The sequence below is a fragment of the Mobula hypostoma genome, chromosome 6, assembly GCF_963921235.1.
Source record: "Mobula hypostoma chromosome 6, sMobHyp1.1, whole genome shotgun sequence".
In the NCBI taxonomy this organism is placed as follows: Eukaryota; Metazoa; Chordata; class Chondrichthyes; order Myliobatiformes; family Myliobatidae; genus Mobula; species Mobula hypostoma.
In genome coordinates this window covers 107,644,558-107,668,750 of record NC_086102.1, presented here as the reverse complement: position 1 = coordinate 107,668,750, position 24,193 = coordinate 107,644,558, and the positions used below count along the sequence as shown (strand labels likewise).

At 43.9% G+C, this 24,193-nt stretch overlaps 1 protein-coding gene across 4 annotated transcripts in view; it reads left to right on the top strand.

Moving 5' to 3' along the window:
* The window catches only part of LOC134348271 (anion exchange protein 3-like), a 171,736-nt gene that overhangs the window by 57,693 nt on the left and 89,850 nt on the right, over window positions 1-24,193 (top strand). The window lies entirely within an intron of this gene.

Below are 24,193 nucleotides of genomic sequence, written 5' to 3'. Positions count from 1 at the left end.
GCCTTAGCACCTGCTGAGACAAACCTTTCCTCAGATTTTACTGGGATTTTCATTCTTCCTGGAACAGTTTAGTATACAGTACAAGCCCTTTTAGCCTACTCTAAGATCAACCTAACTCTTCCCTCTGACATAACCTTGCATTTTTTAAATCATCCATGTGCACATCAAAGAGTTTCTTAAATCTCCCTCACGTAGCTGCATCTACCGCCACCAAGCTATTTCCAATAATTGATATTGGTTTATTATTGTCACATGTGCCAAGATATAGCAAATAGTTTTTGTGCCTTCCAGACAGATCGTTCCATACATAGATACATCAAAGTAGTACAAAATGCAGTGTTACAGCTATTGGGGAATTAATTAGGTAAATTGATTTATTATGAAACTGGGAATATAGATCCAAAATTCCTTGAAAGTAGTGGCACAGGTAGATAGGTCATAAAGAGAGCTTTTGGCACATTAGCCTTCATTATTCAGAGTACCGACTGCAAGAGTTGGGATGTTATGTTAAAGTTGTATAAGATGTTGGTGAGGCCAAATTAGGAGTATTGTGTGCATTTGTTGTCACTTACCTACAGGAACGATAGCAATAAGATTGAAAGAATACAGAGAAAATTTACAATGATGTTGCTGGAACATGAGGACCTGAGTTATAGGGAAAGGTTGAATAGATTCGGACTTTATTCCCTGGAGTGTAGGAGAACGAGGGGAGATTTGACTGAGGTATACAGAATTATGAGGGGTACAGATGGGTAAATGCAAGCAGGCCTTTTTCACTGAGGTTGGTGAGACTAGAACTAGAAGTCATGAATTCAGGGTGAAAGATGAACAGTTTAAGGGAATGTGAGGAGTAACTTAACTCAGAGGATGGTGTGAGTGTGGATTGAGCTGCCAGTGAAAGAGGAGGATGCGAGTTCAAGTTCAACGTTGAAGAGAAGTTTGGATAAGTACTTGGATGAGAAGGGTACGAAGAGCTCTGGTCTAGGTCTGGGTCAATGGGACTAGGCAGAGTAGCACTTTGGCACAGACTAGATAAGGCCAAAGGACCTGCTTCTGATTGGTAGTGCTCTATAGATCCAGTGTTACAGTTACTATTGAATTAAATTGATAAATTGGTTTATTATTGTTACATGTACCAAGTACCAAGTGTGGGCATGTGGCCAAGTGGTTAAGGTATTGGACTAGTGACCTGAAGGTCGTGAGTTCGAGCCCCAGCCAAGGCAATGTGTTGTGTCCTTGAGCAAGGCACTTAATCACACATTGCTCTGCGACGACACTGGTGCCAAGCTGTATGGGTCCTAATGCCCTTCCTTTGGACAACATTGGTGTCGTAGAGAGGGGAGACTTGCAGCATGGGCAACTGCTGATCTTCCATACAACCTTGCCCAGGCCTGCATCCTGGAGAGTGAAGCCTTTCCGGGCGCAGATCCATGGTCTCGCAAGACTAACGGATGCCTTTTATTTATTTACCAAGTTCCAGAGAAAAGCTTTGTTTTGCATACCATCCTATTGGATAATTTCATTACACTGCATTAAGGTGGAACAATGTTAAACAACAGCAGAGTGCAGAATAAGTTGCTACAGTCACAGAGAAAGTGCAGTACAGGCAGACAATAAGGTGCAAGCTCATAACGAGGTAGATTGTGAAGTCAAAGGTCCACCTTATCATTCTAGGGTACCATTCAAGGGACTAATAACAGTGGGGTGGAAGCTGTCCTTGACCCTAGTGGTAAGTGCTTTCAGGCTTTTGTATCTTCTGCTCGATGAGAGAGGAGAGAAGAGAAAATGTCTGGGGTAGATGGTGTCTTTGATTATGCTGGCTGCTATACTGAAGCAGTGAGAAGTGTAGACAGATTCCATAGAGATGTGGTTGGTTTCCGTGATTTGTTGAGCCGTGACCACAACTCACAACTCTTGCAGTTTCTTGTAGTCACAGGCAATGTTCCCTCTAATTTTTAGTAGTCAGTGTGTGCAAAAATCTTAGGTTATGCAAATTTCTTTCCTGTGACAAAAGTATGTGTGCACTGAATACACACATGGGACAGTTTATGTAGGTTTACAAAATATTTGACATAAAACTGCACAGAATAACAACAAAATAACATACATATTTAAGTCATTCAGTTATTTTTTCTCCCCTGTCTTTGGCATTTACTCATTCTTTGTAAACTCTTATCTAGACTAATAGAACTTCTATCTAATTGATAGCTTTTGATTCTCATTAACATATCCAAATGACATTCATCTAAACTGTTTCTCAGCTTGTTTTTGAGTTGATTCGTTAGGCTCTAACCTCGCTCACAGTTCGCACTGGACACAAGAAAGGTTCCCCCAATGTCCATCAACTGTGCAAGTTCACAAAACTGTTCATTTTGAAGTACAAGTGCCACCATTTGAGCAAAGTTTGAAATCAGTTTGGATTTAATTTTTTCTTGCACGGAAAATTTGAAATCATGAAACTTTCTAACTATTACAATATTTTCAGCTAGAAAATCATGATATTTTAGACATAAGGCATTAACTTGTTCGTCGCCAAATGTGAAGTCACAATCTGCAATTGCGGAGAAATCAAAAGCTGACCATTCTTGTACCTCTACTTTGATCTCCTCTGGGCTTGATCGTCTTCGCTCTTGCTCATCTGCACTCAACCGTAACATGCGTAGCACTCCTGTAACGGGTAATGACGGGTTCTGTTGCCTGAGCTTTTGTACACCGTCCAAATGTGACTTACTTGCCAAATGACGATTCAAAAAGTCAAGTTTCCAAATACCCCACTTCTTTCCACTAACAAATTCTCCAGCAACTTCCGCATCACGACAATACAAACAGATAACTCCAGTTTCCGAATCATACATTAATATTTCTCATAGCTGAACATTCATGACCTCATGAGCTTTCGGTGTAGCAGTTTCTACTATTTTGTTAAGCCATTCAACTTTAAACAAATTTGCAGTTCTTTTGCGCTTCACGCCCTTCGCTTCCTTTGAATTCGACATAGTGAATCAATATTTTTTTCCAATAAAAACTTAGTAAGCTATCTACAGGATTTGAAACAGACCTTTATAAACTTTACGATATGAATACTGTCCGCCAAAGATGGCTGCCGCCATGATGCAGCTGTACAAACAGGAAAGGGGAGGTGACGTAAATCAGTGACGTGCATTGTGATATTTGAAAAACCGACTAACTAGTTAAAGAAACAGTTAGCTAAAAGATTATTTTTAATAAGTATAATTATTAATTACTACATTATTTTAGGTAACTAACCTGTTGTGCGCACATTAATTTCCTTTGTGCGCTGGTTGAAAAACGTGTGTGCGCGTGCACACGTACAGCTTAGAGGGAACTATGGTCACAGGCAAAGCAGATGCCATACCAAGCAGTGTTGCATGCACATAGGATGCTTTTTATGGTGCACCTGTACAAGTCAGTGAGGGTTACTGGGGACACCCTGAATTTTCTTAACCTTCTGCATTCTCCCAGATAACACGGATAAAAGGATAAAATGAAAACCATGTTTGCCATGGGATTTTCATCCATATTCGAAATGATGAAGTTGTACAAGACATTGGTGAGGCCTAATTTGGAGTATTGTGTGTAGTTCTGGTCACCTACCTACCGGAAAGACATCAATAAGATTGAAAGAGTACAGGGAAAATTTACAAGGATGTTGCTGGGACTTGAGGACCTGGGTTGTAGGGAAAAGACTGAATAGGTTAGAACTTTATTCCCTGAAGTGTAGGAGAATGAGGGGAAAGTGGTAAACAAAGTCATGAAGGGTAAATACAATCAGGCTTTTTCACTGAGGTTGGGTAAGACTAGAACTAGAGGTCATAGGTTTAGGTTGAAAAGTGAAATATCTGAGGGAATCTGAGGGGAAATTCTTCACTCAGAGGGTGGTGCGAGGGTGGAATGAGTTTGCCAGCTGAAGTGGTGGATGTGGGTTCAGAGTCATCGAAACGTGCAGTGAAATGCGTCATCTGTGTTAACAAAAAACACACCCAAGGATGTGCCGGGGCAGCCCGCAAAAGTCGACACTTATTCCGGCATCAACATAGTAACATTTTAGAGAAGTTTGGGTAGGTACATGAATGGGAGCGGTATTGAGGGCTATGTTCTGGGTGCAGGTAGATTAGATTAGGCAGAAGATCAGGTTGGCATGGATTGGATAGGCTGAAAGGCCTGTTTCTGTATTGTATTACTGTGCACAAACCAGTTGAATAGTTGCTGGTTAGCAAAGGGTTACCGGTTATGAACACTAAATCGCTTTCCCTTGGAAGAATATGGATTTAAGCCTGACATCACGGAATGAAATCGAACACCCTGAGGGGAAAACAGATCCAAAGCTGCCCCAGTGTCCGCACGTCAGTGAGGAATCGCCTCTCGTTAACTGCGTTCTCTGCCTCTGTGGCAAAGTCAGTCACAGAGTGAGGCCAATCAGACTACACCACGGTGAGGCAAATCAGACAACGCCACAGTGAGCCACACCTCAGCCATCTTCCTCACTTAGTGAGTTGCCTCCATTGTTACGGGTGCCCCGACAGCACACTCCTCCAGACTCACAATGATGGTCATCGAGGAAGATGATGAGAACAAGGCTCCTGGCACTGAAGCTTTTGAGCTTATAGGAAATGAAGACTTTGAGGAATTCGCTTTTGATTTTGAGGATTATGATCTCTGGGAGACCATTAATAGCTGTCTTCACAACAATGGAGAAGCTTCCTGTAAGTAATTTGTACAGCATAAACTAATCTTAAACACAAGAGATTCTGCAGATGCTGGAAATCCAGAGTGAGACAGACAAAACGCCGGAGGCACTCGGTAGGTCAGGCGGCATCCACGGAGGGGAATGAACAGTCAATATTTCAGGCTGAGACCTTTCATCAGGACTGGAAAGGAAGAGGATATAGTCAGAATATGAAGGTGGGGGGAAGGGGAAGGAGTACAAGCTGGCAGGTGAGAGGTAAAACCAGGTGAGGAGAAAGGTGGCTGGTAAGGGAAGGGGGATGAAGTGAGAATCTGGAAGGGACAAATCAGCAGAGATCACAGAGGGTGAACAGTGAGAGAGGGTCTCACGGAACACCCATAGAAGAGGAAATTTAAACTTCAGGGTAGGCATCTCTTTAAGAGAAATAAATTATAAACACAGGAGATTCTGCAGATGCTGAAATCCAGAGCAACACACACAAAACGCTGGAGGCACTCAGTAGGATGCTGCCAGTCAATATTTCGGGCTGAGACCTTTCACCAGGACCACAATGCATGCTTCTTTTCAAAGCTTTTTTTAAAAAGTATAAGCGGAGCATATATAGTCATGTGTCATAGAGTCATACAATAGGAAAGCAGGACCTGTGGCCCAACTCATCCATGCTGACCAAGGTGACTATCTAAACTAGTGTAGGGTCTCAGCCCGAAATGTCGACTGTCTACTCCCCTCCAGAGATGCTCCCTCACTTGCTGAGTTCCTCCAGCATTTGTGTGTGATGGAAACTCATGTTTTCCCATTCTGGTGAATCTAATGGAACTGAACATCATATCCAGATGTGATTAACCAGAAGTTTTTAATAAGCTGTGACCCTTTTAATTTCTGGCAGCTTGATGTTATTCTCAGTACCCATGCCCCAGGGGTTGGTGACTGTATATTTAAAGATTAAAGCTCTTTAAAGATTGTCTTTATTTGTCACATGTGCATTGAAACATACAGTGAAATGCTTCATTTTTGTGTCAGTGACCAACACAGTCAGAGAGTGTGTTCAGGGTCAGCCTGCCAGCATTGCCATGCTTCTGGCACCAAAATAGCATGCCCTCAACTCATTAACTCCAATCAGTATGTCTTTGGCATGTGGGAAGAAACCAGAGAACCCGGAGGAAACCCACATGGTCACAGGGAGAACATACAAATTCCTTACAGACAGTGGCAGGAGTTGAACTCCCACCACTGGCGCTGTAAAGTGTTATGCTAACCACCCTGCTACTGCGTACAACAGGCTCGCTAACAGGCACTGCCCATGCGCCACAGTTCAAAGCTGCCACACAGTGGCGATTCTGCTACTACAGGTGTCTGTTTGTTGAGGAATATGCTGTCAGTCTTCTTGTGCACCCGTAGACAGAGAAGCAGATAGGACACTACCACCCTACAAAATGCCTTTACCAAACGCTCCCTTCTTGGGCTATGGGTCTATTAAAACAATAACTTCATGCCATCTTAAAAGTTTCTTCCCCTAGGCAATTAATCTGATCGACCATTCTAGTTAATCTCCCATCCCCTCTATTCGTTACACGTGCCACTGCACTGTAAACACTTTAAACCACTTTTTATAATGCTGTTTACATTGTAAATGCATTTATATATTCATGTACATTTTATTCCTTATCCGTCCTTTAACCTTCAACTTTACTTTTTATATAATTCTCAATTCTTTATAATAAGGCTATAAGACCATAAGACATAGGAGAAGAATTAGGCCATGTGACACATCGAGCATGCTCCACCATTTTACCATGGCTACTTTATTTTCCCTCTCAATACCATCCTTCTGCCTTCTCCCTGTTAACTTTGGCACCCTTACTAATCAAAAATGTATCAGCCTTCACTTTAAGTACAGACTTTGCCTCCACATTCGTCTGTGGCAGTGAATTCCACATATTTGCCACTCTGACTAAAGAAACCCTCGATATCTCAATTCTAATGGGTTGTTTGTCCTTCTTTATGTGTGTATTTCATTGATTCTATTGCATTTCATTGTATTTACTACGAATGCCCACAAGAAAATGAATCTCAGGGTAGTATATGGTGACATATCTCTCCATTGATAATAAATTTACTTTGAACTTTTTGAACTTTAAACGTCCTTCTATTCTGGATTTGTGCCCTCTGCACCTACCTGGACTCTCCCACTATCGGAAACATCCACTCTATCTAGGTCTTTCAATATTCAATAGGTTTCAATGCGATTCCCCCTCATATATCTAAACTCCAGTGAGTACAGGTTCAGAGCCATCCAACGCTCCTCCCTGCTATAGGAAGGATAGCATTAAGCTAGAAAGAGTGTAGGGGAGATTAAGAGGATGTTGCCAGGACTCTTGGGAGTGATTATGGAAGCAGGTTAGGACTTTATTCATTGGAACATATGGCGATAAGGTGTGCTCTATAGAGGTGTATACATTTATGAGAAGCTTAGATGGGTGAATGTGTGTAGTCATTTTCCCAGAACTGGGAAATCAAGAACTAGAGGACATAGGTTTAGAAAGGTGAGAAGAGAAAGCTGTCTCATTGAGGGGTCAGCAATGGAAAGGGTGAGTAGTTTTAAACATCTCCAGGGATCTGTTCTGGACCCATAACGTTGCTGCAATCATGAAGAAGGCACACCAGAGGCTCTATTTCATTAGGATTTGAAGAGATTTCATATGTCACCAAGATCTCTGGCAAATTTCTACAGATGTACAGTGGAGAGCATTCTGATCGGTATGGACGCTCCAATGCACAGGATTGGAGGGGCTGTAGACTCAGCCAGCTCCATCACGGGCACTAGCCTCTCCATTATAAAGGACATCTTCAAAAGGTAGAGCCTCAGGAAGGTGGCGTCCATCTTTAAGCACCCCCACCACTCAGGGCATGACCTCTTCTCATTACCACCATTGGAGAGGAAGTACAGGAGCCTGAAGATGCATACTCCTCATTTTAGGAGCAACCTCTTCACCTGTGCTGTCAGTTGTCTGAACAGTTTCCATGCTGTATGACTCTAGCACTCTGATAGAGTCACACAGCATTGAAAGTGATATCACCAGTGGTAAAAATGGCATTTAGTACGCTGGCCTTCACAGTCAGCTCGTTGAGTGCAGGAATTGGGACATTACTGTATGTTGCATTGAACATATTGCTGGTGAGGCTGCACTTGGAGTACTGAGTACAGTTTGGGTCACCCTATTATAGGGAAGATGTGGTTAAACTGGAAACAGTACAGAAAGAATTTACAAGGATGTCGCCAGGACTAGAGGGCCTGAGTTATTTTTATTTATTTGGAGATACAAGACAGAGTAGGCCCTTGCGGCCCTTCAAACCGCACCTCTCAGCAACCCCCACCAACCCAGATTCAACCCTAACCTAATCACAGTATCGAATGAAGGGTATTCAGAGTCCAAATCTCACTGTAATTGTGCTCTCAGCATGGACGGAGTGCCACCAGAATCAGAATCAGGTTTATTAGCGCTGTCTTATATGACATGATTCAGGAAGATGGGACTTGTCCGCCATGGTTGGCAGCTCATGCAGGAAAACTCTGATCTCAAAAACCTCTGCTGCATTGCCACTGTACCCACTCATGGGAAAGGCTTTGGGAGTAAACCCCAAGGAAATCTCTGGAGCTGAAGTCCTCACGTTGAGTTCAGCACTGACTGGCAACTCCTGCATTGCCACTGGTGCCAAACTGTATCGGTCTCTGCCATTCCTTTGGATTCATCAGCTCTGTGGAGCAGGGCAGCCTGTTGTATGGGCAACTGCTTGCTCTCCATATTATACAGCCCTGGCTTGCATACCAGCTATAACAGCTAGGACGCAATATCCATAGTTGATCCTGACCAATGGAGGGGGCTCTTATCCTGATGAAGGGTCTCGGCCTGAAACGTCAGTCCTGACAAAGGGTCTCAGCCTGAAACGTCGACTGTATCTCTTCCTAGAGATGCTGCTTGGCCTGCTGCGTTCACCAGCAACTTTGATGTGTGTTGCTTGAATTTCCAGCATCTGCAGAATTCCTGTTGTTTGTGTGAGGGGGATCTTATGTTGTTTTTTGGCAGCAGTAATGAGTAAAGACAAAATTTTACTAGTAGTAAATAAATAATGCAAAAAAGAAAACCAAGGTGGTGTTCATCATACACCACCCTTCTCCAAACATTGCCGCCTTGTCGTGGTGGAGAGGCTTGTAAATTCCTGAGACCCTGACAGCGATGCTGTCTAGAGCTTAGTTCCTGGTAGTGGTAAGGTCAAGGCGGAGGTTCCAGATAAAGAGCGATCCAACCAAGACCACTGTAGTGGAGCTGATGGAAGGTGATGACATTATCACGATGGCAATGAAGGGTCCCCACTGCATGCCACTGGACCCTGACCCCGATCTGTCCTGTGTGGTAGCTGCCCATGCATCATCTTCTCCACATTAAATAAAGTCACGCTCAGGCGTTCTTCATTAAGGGAATAATTCCTTGGGATGCTATCATACTCGACTCGATAATTGCACTACTACTGCTATATGGACCATTCAGAAATCTGATGGTGGAGGGGAAGTAGCAGTTCCTAAATCATTGAGTGTGGGTCTTCAGCCTCTGGTACGAGAGTGCATGTCCTGGATAGTGAGGGCCCTTAGTGATGCTCTGTAAACACTAAGCCACTTCTTATAATGTTACATTGTAAATACATGCTGATCTTTATTCATTTATTTATGCATATTTTACTCCATATCTGTCCTTTAACCGCTAACGTTTCCATTAAAAAAACTATTGATATATAATTCTTTATTCTTCGTATTTGGTGAATGTTATTGTTTTTTGTTGCATGTCACACCCTGTCCAAAACACCAATGCAAATTCCTAAAACATATAAATGTAAATGGCAAGTAAGTTCAAGTTCAAGTTTATGGTCATCTAACTGTACATATATTCAACCAAATGAAATAATGTTTCTCCGGACCACAGTGTACCTACAATGCATATATCACACACAGCACATAAAACAAAATATTACCACAAACGAGTTAATAAAGTATCATTCAAAGTGCATGTTGTGCCCAGCACAGGTAAACAGCAAACAGCTCGCTATCCTAGTGACGAGACCTCAGTGGTGGCAGGATATTCTTTAGTCTTGCAGACTGGGGGAGGAAGCTGTTACCCAGGCTGGCAGTCCTAGTTCTGATGCTCCTGTCCTCCTTCCTGACAGTAGTGGGTCAAAAAGATTGTGGGATGAGTGTTAGGGATCCTCAACAATGCCTTGGGCCCTTCATATACAATGCTCCTGGTAAATGTCACAAATAGGGGAGGGAGAAGTAAGAAGTTGATCCTTGCCCCTTCAGGCATTGCCTCTTGAAGATGCGTGCGCTCGACGGTGGGCTTGCACCACCATGGCAAAGGGAAAGTGTTGACTAATGCCAGGGTAACTTGCACCACCATGGCAAAGGGAAAGTGTTGACTAATGCCAGGGTAACTTGCACCACCATGGCAGAGGGAAAGTGTTGACTAATGCCAGGGTAACTTGCACCACCATGGCAAAGGGAAAGTGTTGACTAATGCCAGGGTAACTTGCACCACCATGGCAAAGGGAAAGTGTTGACTAATGCCAGGGTAACTTGCACCACCATGGCAAAGGGAAAGTGTTGACTAATGCCAGGGTAACTTGCTTGCTGATGCCTTGTTGGGATAGTTTTTTTTATTTGAGAGTAACAGGCCCAAATAATTTACTGACCCGGACATCTTTGGTACTGGAGCACCCAGAGAAAACCCACGTGATTATGGAGAGAACGTACAAACTTCTTACACACAATGGGGGAAATGAATCTGGGTTGCTGGCACTGTGATAGCGTTACACTGAAAGCTACGCTGCTGTGCTGTCCAAAGTTGGCGAGAACACTCAGCTTCAGACTTCATCAGAGTCTTGATCTAAACAGGGCCAGAAGCTCTGAATTGTGGAAGTGTTTTGAGACCAATGGCCCTTGACGTAGAGTCATTCAGCACACAGCAGGCCCTTCGGCCCAAATTGTCCATGCCAACCAAATTTCCCATCTAAACCAGTCCTAATTGCCTGCATTTTGCCCTATCTCTCTAAACCTTTCCTAGCCATGCACCTGTCCAATGCCTTTGAAATGGTGTTACTTCACCTGCCTCAACCACTTCCTCTGGCATCGCATTCCACAAACCCACCACCCTCTGTGTGAAAACATTGCCCCTCTGGTCCATTTGAAAATCTTTCCCCTCCCACTTTAAACCTATGCTCTCTAGTTATTGATCACCCAGCCCTGGGAGAAAGGCTGAGTATCTTCACCCTATCTCTGCCTCTCATTATTTTATACATCTCTGTATGGTCGCCCCTCCGTCTCCTATGGTCCAAGGATTGGGGAACATGCCTTATGAAAACAGGTTAAGTGAACTCGGCCTTTTCTCCTTGGAGCGATGGAAGTTGAGAGGTGACCTGATAGAGGGGTATAAGATGATGAGAGGCATTGATCGTGTGGATAGTCAGAGACTTTTTCCCAGGGCTGAAATGGCTGCCGCAAGAGGACACAGTTTTAAGGTGCTGGGGAGTAGGTACAGAGGAGATGTCAGGGTTAGGTTTTTTACACAGAGAGTGGTGAGTGCGTGGAATAGGCTGCTGGCAACGATGGTGGAGGCGGATACAATAGGGTCTTTTAAGAGACTTTTGGATAGGTACATGGAGCTTAGAAAGATAGAGGGCTATGGGTAACCCTAGTAATTTCTAAGGTAGTGACAAGTTCAGCACAACTTAGTGGGCCGAAGGACCTGTAATGTGCTGTAGGTTTTCTATGTTTCTATGAGTAAAGTTCTAGACTGTCCAATCTCTGGTCCTGGGGCAATGTACTTGTAAATCCCCAGATCAAAGGAGCTTTGGGTGAGGCATGAAGGAAACCTGCTATAACTGGATAACAAAGGGAAACCACTCTAGTGATTTGCATCATACCTTGTAAAATGGCTGTGTTTGTTGGTGGTCAGACCTCTGAGTCATATGACCATTCATCCTCATCAAGCCTGCTGTACCATTCCATCAGGGCACTTTTATTTTCCCTCAACTCATTCTCCTGCCTTCTCCCCGTAACCTTTAACATCCTCACGCAAGATCCTATCAATCTCTACTTTAAAGATTGGGGATCCTTTCTTAAATATGGAGCTCAAAACTGCTCACAATACTGCAAAAGTCATCTGACCAATGCCTCATAAAGCCTCAGCATTGCATCCTTGTTTTTATGTTCTAGTCCTCTCAACATAAATGCTACCATTGTATTTGCCTTCCTTAATCCCATCTCAACTTGCGAGTTAACCTTTGGGGAATCCTGCACTAGGACTCCCTAGTCCCTTTGCACCTCTGATTTATAAAATTGCTCCTCATTTATAAAATAGTCTATGCCAGGTCTTTCCTACAGTGTTCAACATTCTAAACTCCATCTGCTTTGTGAGTGGAGATATTCATTGCTGATTGCATATTGTTCTATTTTGTTTGGAGTATTGTGAGTGGTTTTAGGCCCCATCTCTAGTCATTAAAGCAGAGGTTGATAGGTTCTTGAGTGAGGGTGTCAAAGGTTATGGGGAAAAGACAGGAGAATGAGGTTGAGAGGGAAAATAATTCAGCCATGATCAAATGGCGGAGCAAACTCAATGGGCCGAATGGATAATTTTGTTTGTAACTCCCTGCATCCACAAGACCCGGACAGCATATAGGCATGAGTTGATAAATAGAAGGTTATGTTACACCACCTAAGTACTGGGTATTGACCTCAAGTGAATAGACCCACCCTTGACATTCAATGACATTTCAATCATTCGGGTCAACACCACCAACATCCCAGGGTTACCACTGACCAGAAGGACAACTGGAACAGCCACATAACTACTGTGGCTACAGGAACAGGTCCGAGGCTGGGGATCCTGTCTGTGAGTGACTCCCCAATGCCTTTCCATTGTCTGCAAGGTACAAGGCAAAAGTATGATGGAATGCTTTCCATGAACGCAGCTCCAACTCTGTCAGGCCAACTTTGCAGGGCAAAGCAACCGCTTGATCAGCACTCCATCCAACCAGAGCATTCATTACCTCTTCTACTGGGAGATTATGGCTATCTCCTTTCAGTCCCACCCTTTGTCTCTTATTTCTTCCTCCCTTTCTCACTGTCTCTCCTCATCCCTCTCTTCCTCCCCTCTCCTTTTCTCTTTCTCTCACACTCTCTCCATTCCCATTCTCCTCCTTTTTTTTCTCTCTCTCATTCTCTTCTGCCTCCCATATCTCCCATCTCCCTCTCTCTAACTCACTCTCTTTCTCTACCTCTTTCCTCTCTCGCTTTCACATCCTCTCTTCTTTTCTTATTCTTCCCTCTGTCTCTCCCCTTCCTACTCTCTCTCCCTCTGTCATTCTGCTCTCTCTCTCCCTCCTTCCCTCTCTATCTCTATCTATCTGTCTGTCTTTCTCCCCTCCCTCTCTCTCCATTTCTCTCCCCCCTTCTCTCAGTTTATCTGTTGGTCTCTCTCTCCCTCTCTCATCCCCACCCCCACTCAATCATATGGATGTTGTTGACTCATAGATGCGTGTATTGGTGATATTGATTTGAACTCATTGAGTGAGACTGTAAATGACAGCTCATTGCCATCGGGTATTAAATGAAGGAAATGGTGCAGGGACCACTCAGGGTTGTGGTCATGTGTACACGATTGTCAGTGCACACATCTGAATGTGTACAGTACATCTTTGTATGTACACATCTGTCCAGATGGGAATCGTGGATTTTGTGTGCATGTGTGACGGTATACACGTGTGCATTGGCGTGTACGTGTGCACCATGTAATTACTGGTGCAGTCGAGTGACTCAATGTGTATGCAGGTATCTCTGGGTGTGAGTGTATGTACACACTCATCATGTATGTGAGTGTGTACATATCCATATGAATATGTGTACATATATTCACTTGTGTACATATATATATGTTTATATATATGCGAACATGTGTACAAGCATGTGTGTTCACATGTGTATGCATGCATGTTTAGATGTGAGTACACACACATTTATGAATGTCGTGCATGTGTACATAGGTGTGTGTAGCATGTATCTGCCTGTTGTGTCAATCATGTGTGCATCTGTGCATGTGTGTATTACTGTATGTATGTGCACACACACGTGTGTCTTTGTTGGGAAACAGATATATGGTTTGCACGTCCTTTCCCATTCTCTCCCACAGGAGCTGACCCATTCCTGATGAAGGGTCTCAGCCCAAAAAGTTGCCTATTCATTCCTCTCCATACATGCTACCTGACCTGCTGAGTTCCTCCAGCACTGTGTGTTTAAAGGTTCAAAGGTTCAATTTAATGTCAGAGAAATGTATACAATATACATTTGTACATCCTGAAATGCTTTTCCTGGGCAGACATCCAGAAAAACAGAGAAGTGCCCCAAAGAATGAATGACAGATAAACGTAAGAACACCAAAGTACCCCCCACCAAGCTCCCCTCCCTCCCACACATAAGTGGCAGCGAGCGACAATCCCCCCTCCCCCCACCTGCAAAAAAAGCATCAGCACCACCACCAAGCACTCAGTGTGAGCAAAGCAATAGCCGACACAGACTTGCAGATACTCCAAAGATTTCACGTTTCACCCGACATTCACATATCGCAGGTTCTCTCTCTCCCTAATAAGGGAGAAAGAGGTGTCTCTATTTTCCCAGCAAGCAGGGAGACATAACAAACAAATCGCTGATTTACGATGTTAGAAGTCCATTATGTCGTTTTTTTCAAGCTCTCTGCCTGAAGATCGCAAAGATCCCGGGTGTTCGGACCCACAGGAGATATCCCAACTCCCTCAACGACACATGGGTCTCCTGCCTGACACCGACCCTCGATCCACCCATCTCCAGACCCCCGAGATCTTAGTTCTTCGAATTCGAGCCGGACTCTCGGATTGAGCCTTTGGCATGCCAAACAATGGCCAGTCCTGAAACCCTGAGAACGGGTCCCTTTCCCACAAAGAACCGAAGTCAGTGTGTAACTCCAGGTCAGGGTCTTCAAAAGAACCCTGAAAGGGAAAAATAAAGATATTAAAAATGGAAATAGAGCTGTTTCCAAAGATGCAAGCGAAGGAGTTGCCGTTTAGCACCATCTTAACTTCGCTCTGCCTCCCGACTCGTGTGTGTGTGTGTGTGTGTGTGTGTGTGTGGTGTTTTTCAAGATTTCCAGCATCTGCAGAATCTCTTGTGTTTATGCTTTACAGTGATGGGATTGCAGCCTGCAGCAACCTTTCAGCCAATGAATTTTCAGATCCCAACACGCGTTGACCGTTTTCCATTAATTCTCTAACCAATTAACTCTGTGCCATCTGATTATTGATCCCTCCTCTGAGAAGCATCTAGATCCAATTTAGCCTCCCCAGAACCTCAAATTCTTACACACCATGGTGAACTCTCCAAAGAAAGTGACACAGTGTGGACAAACTCTTCCATAACTATGAATCTCTATCCATAAGACGATAACACCATAAGACATAGCAGGAGAGTTAGGACATCAGCCATCAAGTCTGCCATGCCACTTAACCAAGGCTGATTTATTGTCCCTCTCAACCCCATTCTCCTGCCTTCTCCCTGTAATCTTTGACATCTTTACTGTTCAAGAAACTATCAGCCTCTCCTTCCCACTTCCTTGCACTGTATTCTATCTGCCACGACTTTGCCCATTCTCCCAATCCATCCAAGTTATTCTGCAGATTCACCACCTGCTCCTCTGCCTATCTTTGTATCCCTGGCAACAACTCAATGAATCATCTTTCACCTCCCCAGAGCCTTCACGTGCTTTCTGTAAGGTGGTGACCAGTGTCACAGAATGATTTCAGAACAGATGGAAGCACATAGTTTGTTGAGAGCTGACTACCCGGCTTCTTTGATTCTTCCACCCTCTTTCCATCACTCTTTGGATTTACCGAGCTTCCATTTGAAATCTCTGCCCTAGTTGTGCTTTTCAGACCCCTAGCATTGCATTCTATTTTTTTTCCCTTGTATACGACCTCAATGTATTAATTGATGTAACGGTGGTGGCATAGTAGTGCAGTGGATAGAGCAATCGCTTTACAGCACTAGCAATCACTGATCAGCATTCGATTCCTGCCGCTGTCTGTAAAGAGTTTGTATGTTCTTTCCGTGGTCGTGTGGGTTTACTTTGGGTGCTCCACTTAACCCTCCCACAATCTAAAGAAGTACAGGTTAGGGTTAGTAAGTTGTGGGCATCATATGTTGGTGACAGAAGCATGGAGGCACTTGGGGGCTGCTCCCAGCACAATCCTCACTGATGCAAAAACACATACATTTTATGTTTTTTAAAATTTTATTGAGATACAGCACAGAGTAGGCCCTTCCAGCCCTTCAAAGAGAAGGCACCACCCAGCAATCCCTCAATTTAACCCTAGCTTAATCAAGAGACAATTTACAATGACCAATTACCTCTTTGGAAACAAGAGCACCTGGAGGACACCCACGTGGTCATAGGGAGAACATACAAACTCCTTACAGGCAGCAGCAAGAATTGAACCTGGGTCGCTGGTACTGTGATACGTTGTGCTAACCATTACCCTACCGTGTGATGGGAATTGAACCCAGTCGCTGGTACTATAAAGCGTTGTGCTAACCATTTCCCTACCGTGTGATGGGAATTGAACTCGGGTCACTGGTACTGTAAAGCATTGTGCTAAACACTATGCTACTACACCACTCCTAAATTTTATGTTTTGATGTGACAAATAAAGCTAATCTCTCTCTTTAACCTACAGACTGATTTGACTTAATGACATGCAAACAAAACCTTTTATCTTGGTACATTTGACAGTAATTACCAATTACCAATTACCAACCACTCTCTGTTAAAATAAACTATATGCCTCATGGCACTTTTAGTCCTTTTGCCAAACATTTTCATTCTCCTGGTTCCTTTCTCCTCTGCCACTCTCTATGCTCTGTCTGCACCCTTCCCGATTTGAATGAGGAAGTGGAAGGGTAGGTTAGTAAGTTTCATGATGACATAAAGGTTAGTGGTGGTATGGACAGCGTAGAAGGTTGTTGTGGGTTATAACGGAATATTGATAGGATGCAGACCTCAGCTAAGACGTGGAAGATGGAGTTCAATCCAGAAAAGTGTGAAGTGAAGCAAGAGATGAGATTGCTGGGTCTTCTATCCTTTGTAGCCACAGACGAGTAGCTAATGTTGTTCTATTTCTCAGGAAGTGCACCAGGATAATCCTGGAAACTATAGACTGGTGACTCTCACATCAGTGGCAGGGAAGTTACTGGAGAGAATTCTGAGGAATAGGGTTAATGAGAATTTGGAAAACCATGGGTTAATCAGGAGTGCCAGCATGGCTTTGTGTGGGACAAGTCATGTCGTACTAACTTATTGAGTTTTTTGATGAGGTGATGAGGGTGATTGATGAAGGTAGAGCAGTGGATGTTGTCTACATGGAATTTAGTAGGGTGTTTGACAAGGTCCTCATGGGAAGCTCTACCAGAAGATTAAGATGTATAGGAGCCATGGTGAATTGGCTGTTGGATTCAGAACTGGCTTGCCCATAGAAGACAGAGGGTAGTGGTTGAAGGGACTTATTCTAGCTGGAGGTCTGTAATTAGTGGTGTTCTGCAGGGATCTGTGCTGGGACCTCTGCTGTTTGTGATGTGTTTAAATGACATAGATGAATGGGTTAGTAGGTTTACAGATGATACAAAAATTGGTGGCGTTGTGGATAGTGTAGAAGATTGGCAAAGAATACAGTAGGATATAGAGATGGGCAGAGAAGTGGCAGATGGAGTTTTACCCAGGCAAATGTGAAGTGTTGCACCCTGAGAGCAAACATAAAGAGACCTTTAACAGTGTTGGTGAGCAGAGGGATCTTGGGGTCCAAGTTCATAGCTCCCTGTAAATGGCTACACAGTTTGATAGGGTGGTTAAGAACGCATATGGAATGCTTGCCTTTATCAGTTGAGGCACTGAGTTCAAAAGTCAGGAAGCTATGTTGCAGCTTTATAAAACTCTAGTTAGGCTGCATCTGGAGTATTGCAGATAGTTCTGGTCACACCACTATAGGAAGGGTGTTGAAGCTTTGGAGAGAGTTCAGAAGAGGTTTACCAGGTTGTTGTCTGGATTAGAGGGCATGTGTTATAAGACGAGTTTTGACAGACTTGGGTCAATTTCTTTGCAGTGGGGGGAGGCTGAGGGGAGATCTGATGGAGGTTTATATGATTACGAGAGGCATAGATAGAACAGACAGCAAATATCTTTTTCCCAGGATTGAATTGTCTAATACCAGAGAGCATGCATTTAAGATGAAAGTGGATAATTTCAAAGGAGATGTGAGGGGCAACTTTTTTTTAAAAACACAGAGCCTGGTGGACGTTTGGACTGTGCTGGTAGAGACAGATACATTAGGGATTTTTAAGAGGTGTTTACACAGGCAATGAATGTGAGGGAAATGGAAGAATTGCAAAGGCAGAAGGGATCATCTTATTTGGCAATTTGAATTCTAGCTGAACTGGTTCAGCACAACATTATAGACTGATGGGCCTGATCCTGTGTTATAATGCTCTGTGTTCTATGATTCACTTTGGAAGGCTGAACTTTTAGGCAGAGTGCAAGGTTAATGGCAGGATTCTTCGCAGTGTGCAGGGTCAGAGATATCTTGGAGTTAGATTCCTCATATTTGCAGCACAAGTTGACAGGGTAGTTAAGAAGGCATATGGAGTATTGGTCTTTATTAGTTGGGTCACTAAGTTCAAAAGTCATGATGTCAGACATCCCACCCTGCAAAAATTCATTTCAGGGAGGTAGCACCCCCGCCCCCCGTAACCCCATATCACCCCCCCCCCCCATCGACCGTCGACCTCCAAGGGTATATGTAATACTTTGTTTAGTGATTTTGTCTAGTCTGTAAACCAAGTTGGGTATCTGCAGCAAATGTGACATTAAAATATGTACTTATATTATATTATATTATATTATCATGTTTATTCTATTACAACTTTAAGCAAGTCTACAGGGAGTTTGGCCTCATCATGTAGGACATCAATAGCGTAGCTCCTTGGCAGCTAGCCAGCTAGTTTAAATCAGGGGTCCCCAACGTTTTTTGCACCGTGGACCAGATTAATATTGACAATATCCTTGCAGACCAGCCAACCTGGGGAGGGGGCGTGGGTGTTAAACGCGACCAGAATATAGGTGATAAGTCAACTATAAGTCACTTGTAAGTGGCTAATACACTCAATTTCGTTTCTAAAGGGGTTTATCTAACGAATTTAATATTAAACACACAGCGCATATTTTCCTCGCATGAATGTAGTGATAAGTCAATTATAACAGTGGTCCCAAACCTCCGGGCCGCGAAGAATGCAGCAGTACAGCGGTAGCCAGAACGCACCCAGCACATCTTTAAGAAAAAAGTCAAAATAAACAAGCTAATTGATTAGGTGCTGCCCGGCATGGAAATGTCGGCCCAGATCAGAGACGACGCAATCGGTAATCACCTTTGACCTGGGCCGACATTTACGTCACCAATTATCACTGAATCAGTGGGAGCCCTGGGCTTGTTTTCCTGCAACAACACGGTCCTATCGAGGGGTGATGAGAGACAGCGTTACTCGAAGGGGGTTCCTTATGTCCAGTCTATTCTGCAGTGTAGTTTTCGTTGCATTCATTGCAGAAAACTCCACTTCGCAGAAATATGTTGGAAATGGAAGCAACGTTTGCAGTACTTTTGTGGCTATCTCAGGATATTCAGCCTTGACCTTGATCCAGAACGCCAGCAGAGATGTTATGTCAAACGTACTATTCAGCCCGCCGTCATTTGCAAGCTCGAGGAGTTGATCTTTTTCCCACGCTGACATGGATGATTCACCAGGGACATTCACAAATGGGTCATGGACCCATTCCTTTGCATGTCTTGGGTCACTGATGACCTCGCATGTGTACAAGTTTAACAGTGCATGACAGGGAATGAGGAAAGGTGCAGCTGACTCATATCGTTTCATATCGCCAAATCATATTGTTTCATCGCAGCCCAGTGGTTGGAGACCACTCTTAGCACGAAGAGAGACCAATTAGGATGCTCCCTCTCCCTCTCCCTCTCAAAAAAAATCTATTTCTAGGATATTGTATATAATTTTCGGGCGTCAGGGAGCCACTATCGATATGTGGGAGACTCCGGGAACTTCTGGGAGAGGTGGGATGTCTGTGATGTAATGTTGCAACTTGAGAAAACCGGTTCGACCACGCTTGTTGCAGTCTTTCCCCCAGGGTAAGGGAGTCCAAAATGAGTGGGTATAGATTTAAGCTGAGATAGGAAAGTTTTCTAAGGAACCTGAGGGGCAGCTTTCTCACACAAATAGTGGTGAGTATATAAATGAGGAAGTAGGAAGTAGTTGAGATCGGTACAATAGTATCATTTAAGAAGCACTTGAATAGGTACACAGAGGGGCAGGGCCAAATGCTGGAAAAGGGACTAGCTGGGTGTGCACTGTAGTTGACGTGAACTGGTTGGACCAAAGGGCGTAAATCCATGCTGTATCGCTTCGTGACTCTATCACCTCCTGTCCTTCTAACGTGTAGGCCTACACTCCGCAGTCTGGACCTTCAGTAATCAATTTGCGACTTCTGCTGCTGCGTTCTCTCCTGTTGCTAATTGTTGGAAAAATTTCCATTCAGAGACGTATTGATAAACTGAAAACAGGCTGAATGTCAAAAGCAGCAAGACAAAGTCATGTCCGTCTGTTGGCATGAAGGCTGTGTCAGTACATCCCATGACCCAGGTCATTCACTAATGATATTATCATTGCAATAGTCTTTCCTGTTTTAACTCTTCAATACTTGGCCTGTCCATAACAATTCATTCCTACATTTTACCCCAGCTTCCAATCTTGGAACATAGAACAGTACACGGAGATGCAAGAGATTGCAGAATCTGGAGCAACATAGACAAAGGAACAGAATTAGGCCCATCAAGTTTGCTCCGCCAATTGATCATAGTTGATTTATATTCCTTCTCAACCCCATTCTTCTGCCTTCTCCCCATAACCTTTAATGTCCTCACTAATCAAGACCCTATCAAACTCTGCATTAAATATACCCAATGACTTTGTCTCCACAGCTGTTCATAGCAATAAATTCCACAGAGTCACCTCTGCCTGGCTGGAGAAATTCCTCCTCAGCTCTTGTTCTAGGGGGACATCCTTGTATTCCCTCTGGTCCTAGACTCTCCCACTATTGGAAATATCCTCTCCATGTCCACTCAGTATCCAGTAGGTTTCAAGGAGATCCCACCTAATTCTTCTAAACTCCAGTGAGTACAGGCCCAGATCCATCAACCACGTCCTCCAGCACACACAAAGGTGCTGGATGAACTCAACAAGTCAGGTAGCATGGATGAAGGAAAATGGACAATTGACACTTCAGATCCAAAACATTGACTGTCCATTTTCCTCCATAGATGCTGCCTGACCTGCTACATCCTTAGAACAGTACCTAACATGAATAGGCCCTTTGGCCATAATGTCCGTGCTGAACATGAAGCCAATTTAACCTAATCCTATCTGCCTGCATATGGTTTATATCCCTCCATTTCCTGCCTGTTCACAGGCCTGCCTAAATGCCTCTTAAAGTTGCTATCATATCTGCTTCGAGCAGTTACCCAGAGAGCACATTCTAGGCACCTTGGTAACTTGGTTTATTACTGTCACATAATTCAATCATTTGAATGAATCGCATGTGCTGAGGTTACATTTATTTTGCATGCCATCTGTACAGAACTTGGATCACATCAGTGCAATGAGGTAGTGCAAGGGAAAACAATAACAGAATGCAAAATAAAGTGTTCGCGATCGACTCATATTCTCAGGATTATTTCTTTATTTTTGCACAATTTGTCTTCTTTTGCACATAGGTTATAACTACATAACCATATAACAATTAAAGCACGGAAATAGGCCATCTCGGCCCTTCTAGTCCGTGCCAAACTCTTACTCTCACCTAGTCCCACCGACCTGCACTCAGCCCATAACCCTTTATTCCTTTCCTGTCCATATATCTATCCAATTTAACTTTAAATGACAACATCGAATCTGCTTCAACCACTTCTGCTGGAAGCTCGTTCCACACAGCTACCACTCTCTAAGTAAAGAAGTTCCCCCTCATGTTACCCCTAAACTTATGCCCTTTAACTCTCAACTCATGTCCTCTTGTTTGAATCTCCCCCACTCTCAATGGAAAAAGCCTATCCACGTCAACTCTATCTATCCCCCTTATAATTTTAAATATCTCTATCAAGTCCCCCCTCAACCTTCTACGTTCCAAAGAATAAAGACTTGTTCAACCTTTCTCTGTAACTTAGGAGATGAAACCCAGGCAACATTTTAGTAAATCTCCTCCGTACTCTCTCAATTTTATTGACATCTTTCCTATAATTCGGTGACCAGAACTGTACACACTACTCCAAATTTGGCCTCACCAATGCCTTATACAATTCCCCCACCTTAGATTCCTCCATATACCTGTCTAGTAGTCTCTTAAACTTCACTAGTGTATCTGCCTCCACCACTGACTCAGGCAGCGCATTCCACACACCAACCACTCTCTGAGTAAAAAACCTTCCTCTAATATCCCCCTTGAACTTCCCACCCCTTACCTTAAAGCCATGTCCTCTTGTATTGAGCAGTGGTGCCCTGGGGAAGTGGCGCTGGCTATCCACGCTATCTATTCCTCTTATTATCTTGTACACCTCTATCATGTCTCCTCTCATCCTCCTTCTCTCCAAAGAGTAAAGCCCTATCTCCCTTAATCTCTGATCATAATGCATACTTTCTAAACCAGGCAGCATCCTGGTAAATCTCCTCTGTACCCTTTCCAATGCTTCCACATCCTTCCTATAGTGAGGTGACCAGAACTGGACACAATACTCCAAGTGTGGCCTAACCAGAGTTTTATAGAGCTGCATCATTACATCGCGACTCTTAAACTCTATCCCTCAACTTATGAAAGCTAACACCCCATAAGCTTTCTTAACTACCCTATCCACCTGTGAGGCAACTTTCAGTGATCTGTGGACATGTACCCCGAGATCCCTCTGCTTCTCCACACTACCAAGTATCCTGCCATTTACTTTGTCCTCTGCCTTGGAGTTTGTCCTTCCAAAGTGTACCACCTCACACTTCTTCGGGTTGAACTCCATCTGCCACTTCTCAGCCCACTTCTGCATCCTATCAATGTCTCTCTGAAATCTCTGACAATTCTCTACACTATCTACAACACCACCAACCTTTGTGTCATCTGCAAACTTGCCAACCCACCCTTCTACCCCCACATCCAGGTCGTTAATAAAAATCACGAAAAGTAGAGGTCCCAGAACAGATCTTTGTGGGACACCACTAGTCACAATCCTCCAATCTGAATGTACTCCCTCCACCACCACCCTCTGCCTTCTGCAGGCAAGCCAATTCTGAATCCACCTGGCCAAACTTCCCTGGATCCCATGCCTTCTAACTTTCTGAATAAGCCTACCGTGTGGAACCTTGTCAAATGCCTTACTAAAATCCATATAGATCACATCCACTGCACTACCCTCATCTATATGCCTGGTCACCTCCTCAAAGAACTCTATCAGGCTTGTTAGACACGATCTGCCCTTCACAAAGCCATGCTGACTGTCCCTGATCAGACCATGATTCTCTAAATGCCTATAGATCCTATCTCTAAGAATCTTTTCCAACAGCTTTCCCACCACAGACGTGAGGCTCACTGGTCTATAGTTACCCAGACTATCCCTACTACCTTTTTTGAACAAGGGAACAACATTCGCCTCCCTCCAATCCTCCGGTACCATTCCCGTGGACAACGAGGACATAAAGATCCTCGCCAGAGGCTCAGCAATCTCTTCCCTCACCTCGTGGAGCAGCCTGGGGAATATTCTGTCAGGCCCCGGGGACTTATCTGTCCTAATGTATTTTAACAACTCCAACACCTCCTCTCCCTTATATCATCATGCTCCAGAACATCAACCTCACTCATATTGTCCTCACCATCATCAAGTTCCCTGTCATTGGTGAATACCGAAGAGAAGTATTCATTGAGGACCTCGCTCACTTCCACAGCCTCCAGGCACTTCTTCCCACCTTTATCTCTAATCGGTCCTACCTTCACTCCTGTCATCCTTTTTTTCTTCACATAATTGAAGAATGCCTTGGGGTTTTCCTTTACCCTACTTGCCAAGGCTCAGCATGCCCCCTTCTTGCTCTTCTCAGCCCCTTCTTAAGCTCCTTTCTTGCTTCCCTATATTCCTCAATAGACCCATCTGATCCTTGCTTCCTAAAACTCATGTATGCTGCCTTCTTCCTCCTGACTAGATTTTCCACCTCTCTTGTCACCCATGATTCCTTCACTCTACCATTCTTTATCTTCCTCACCGGGACAAATTTATCCC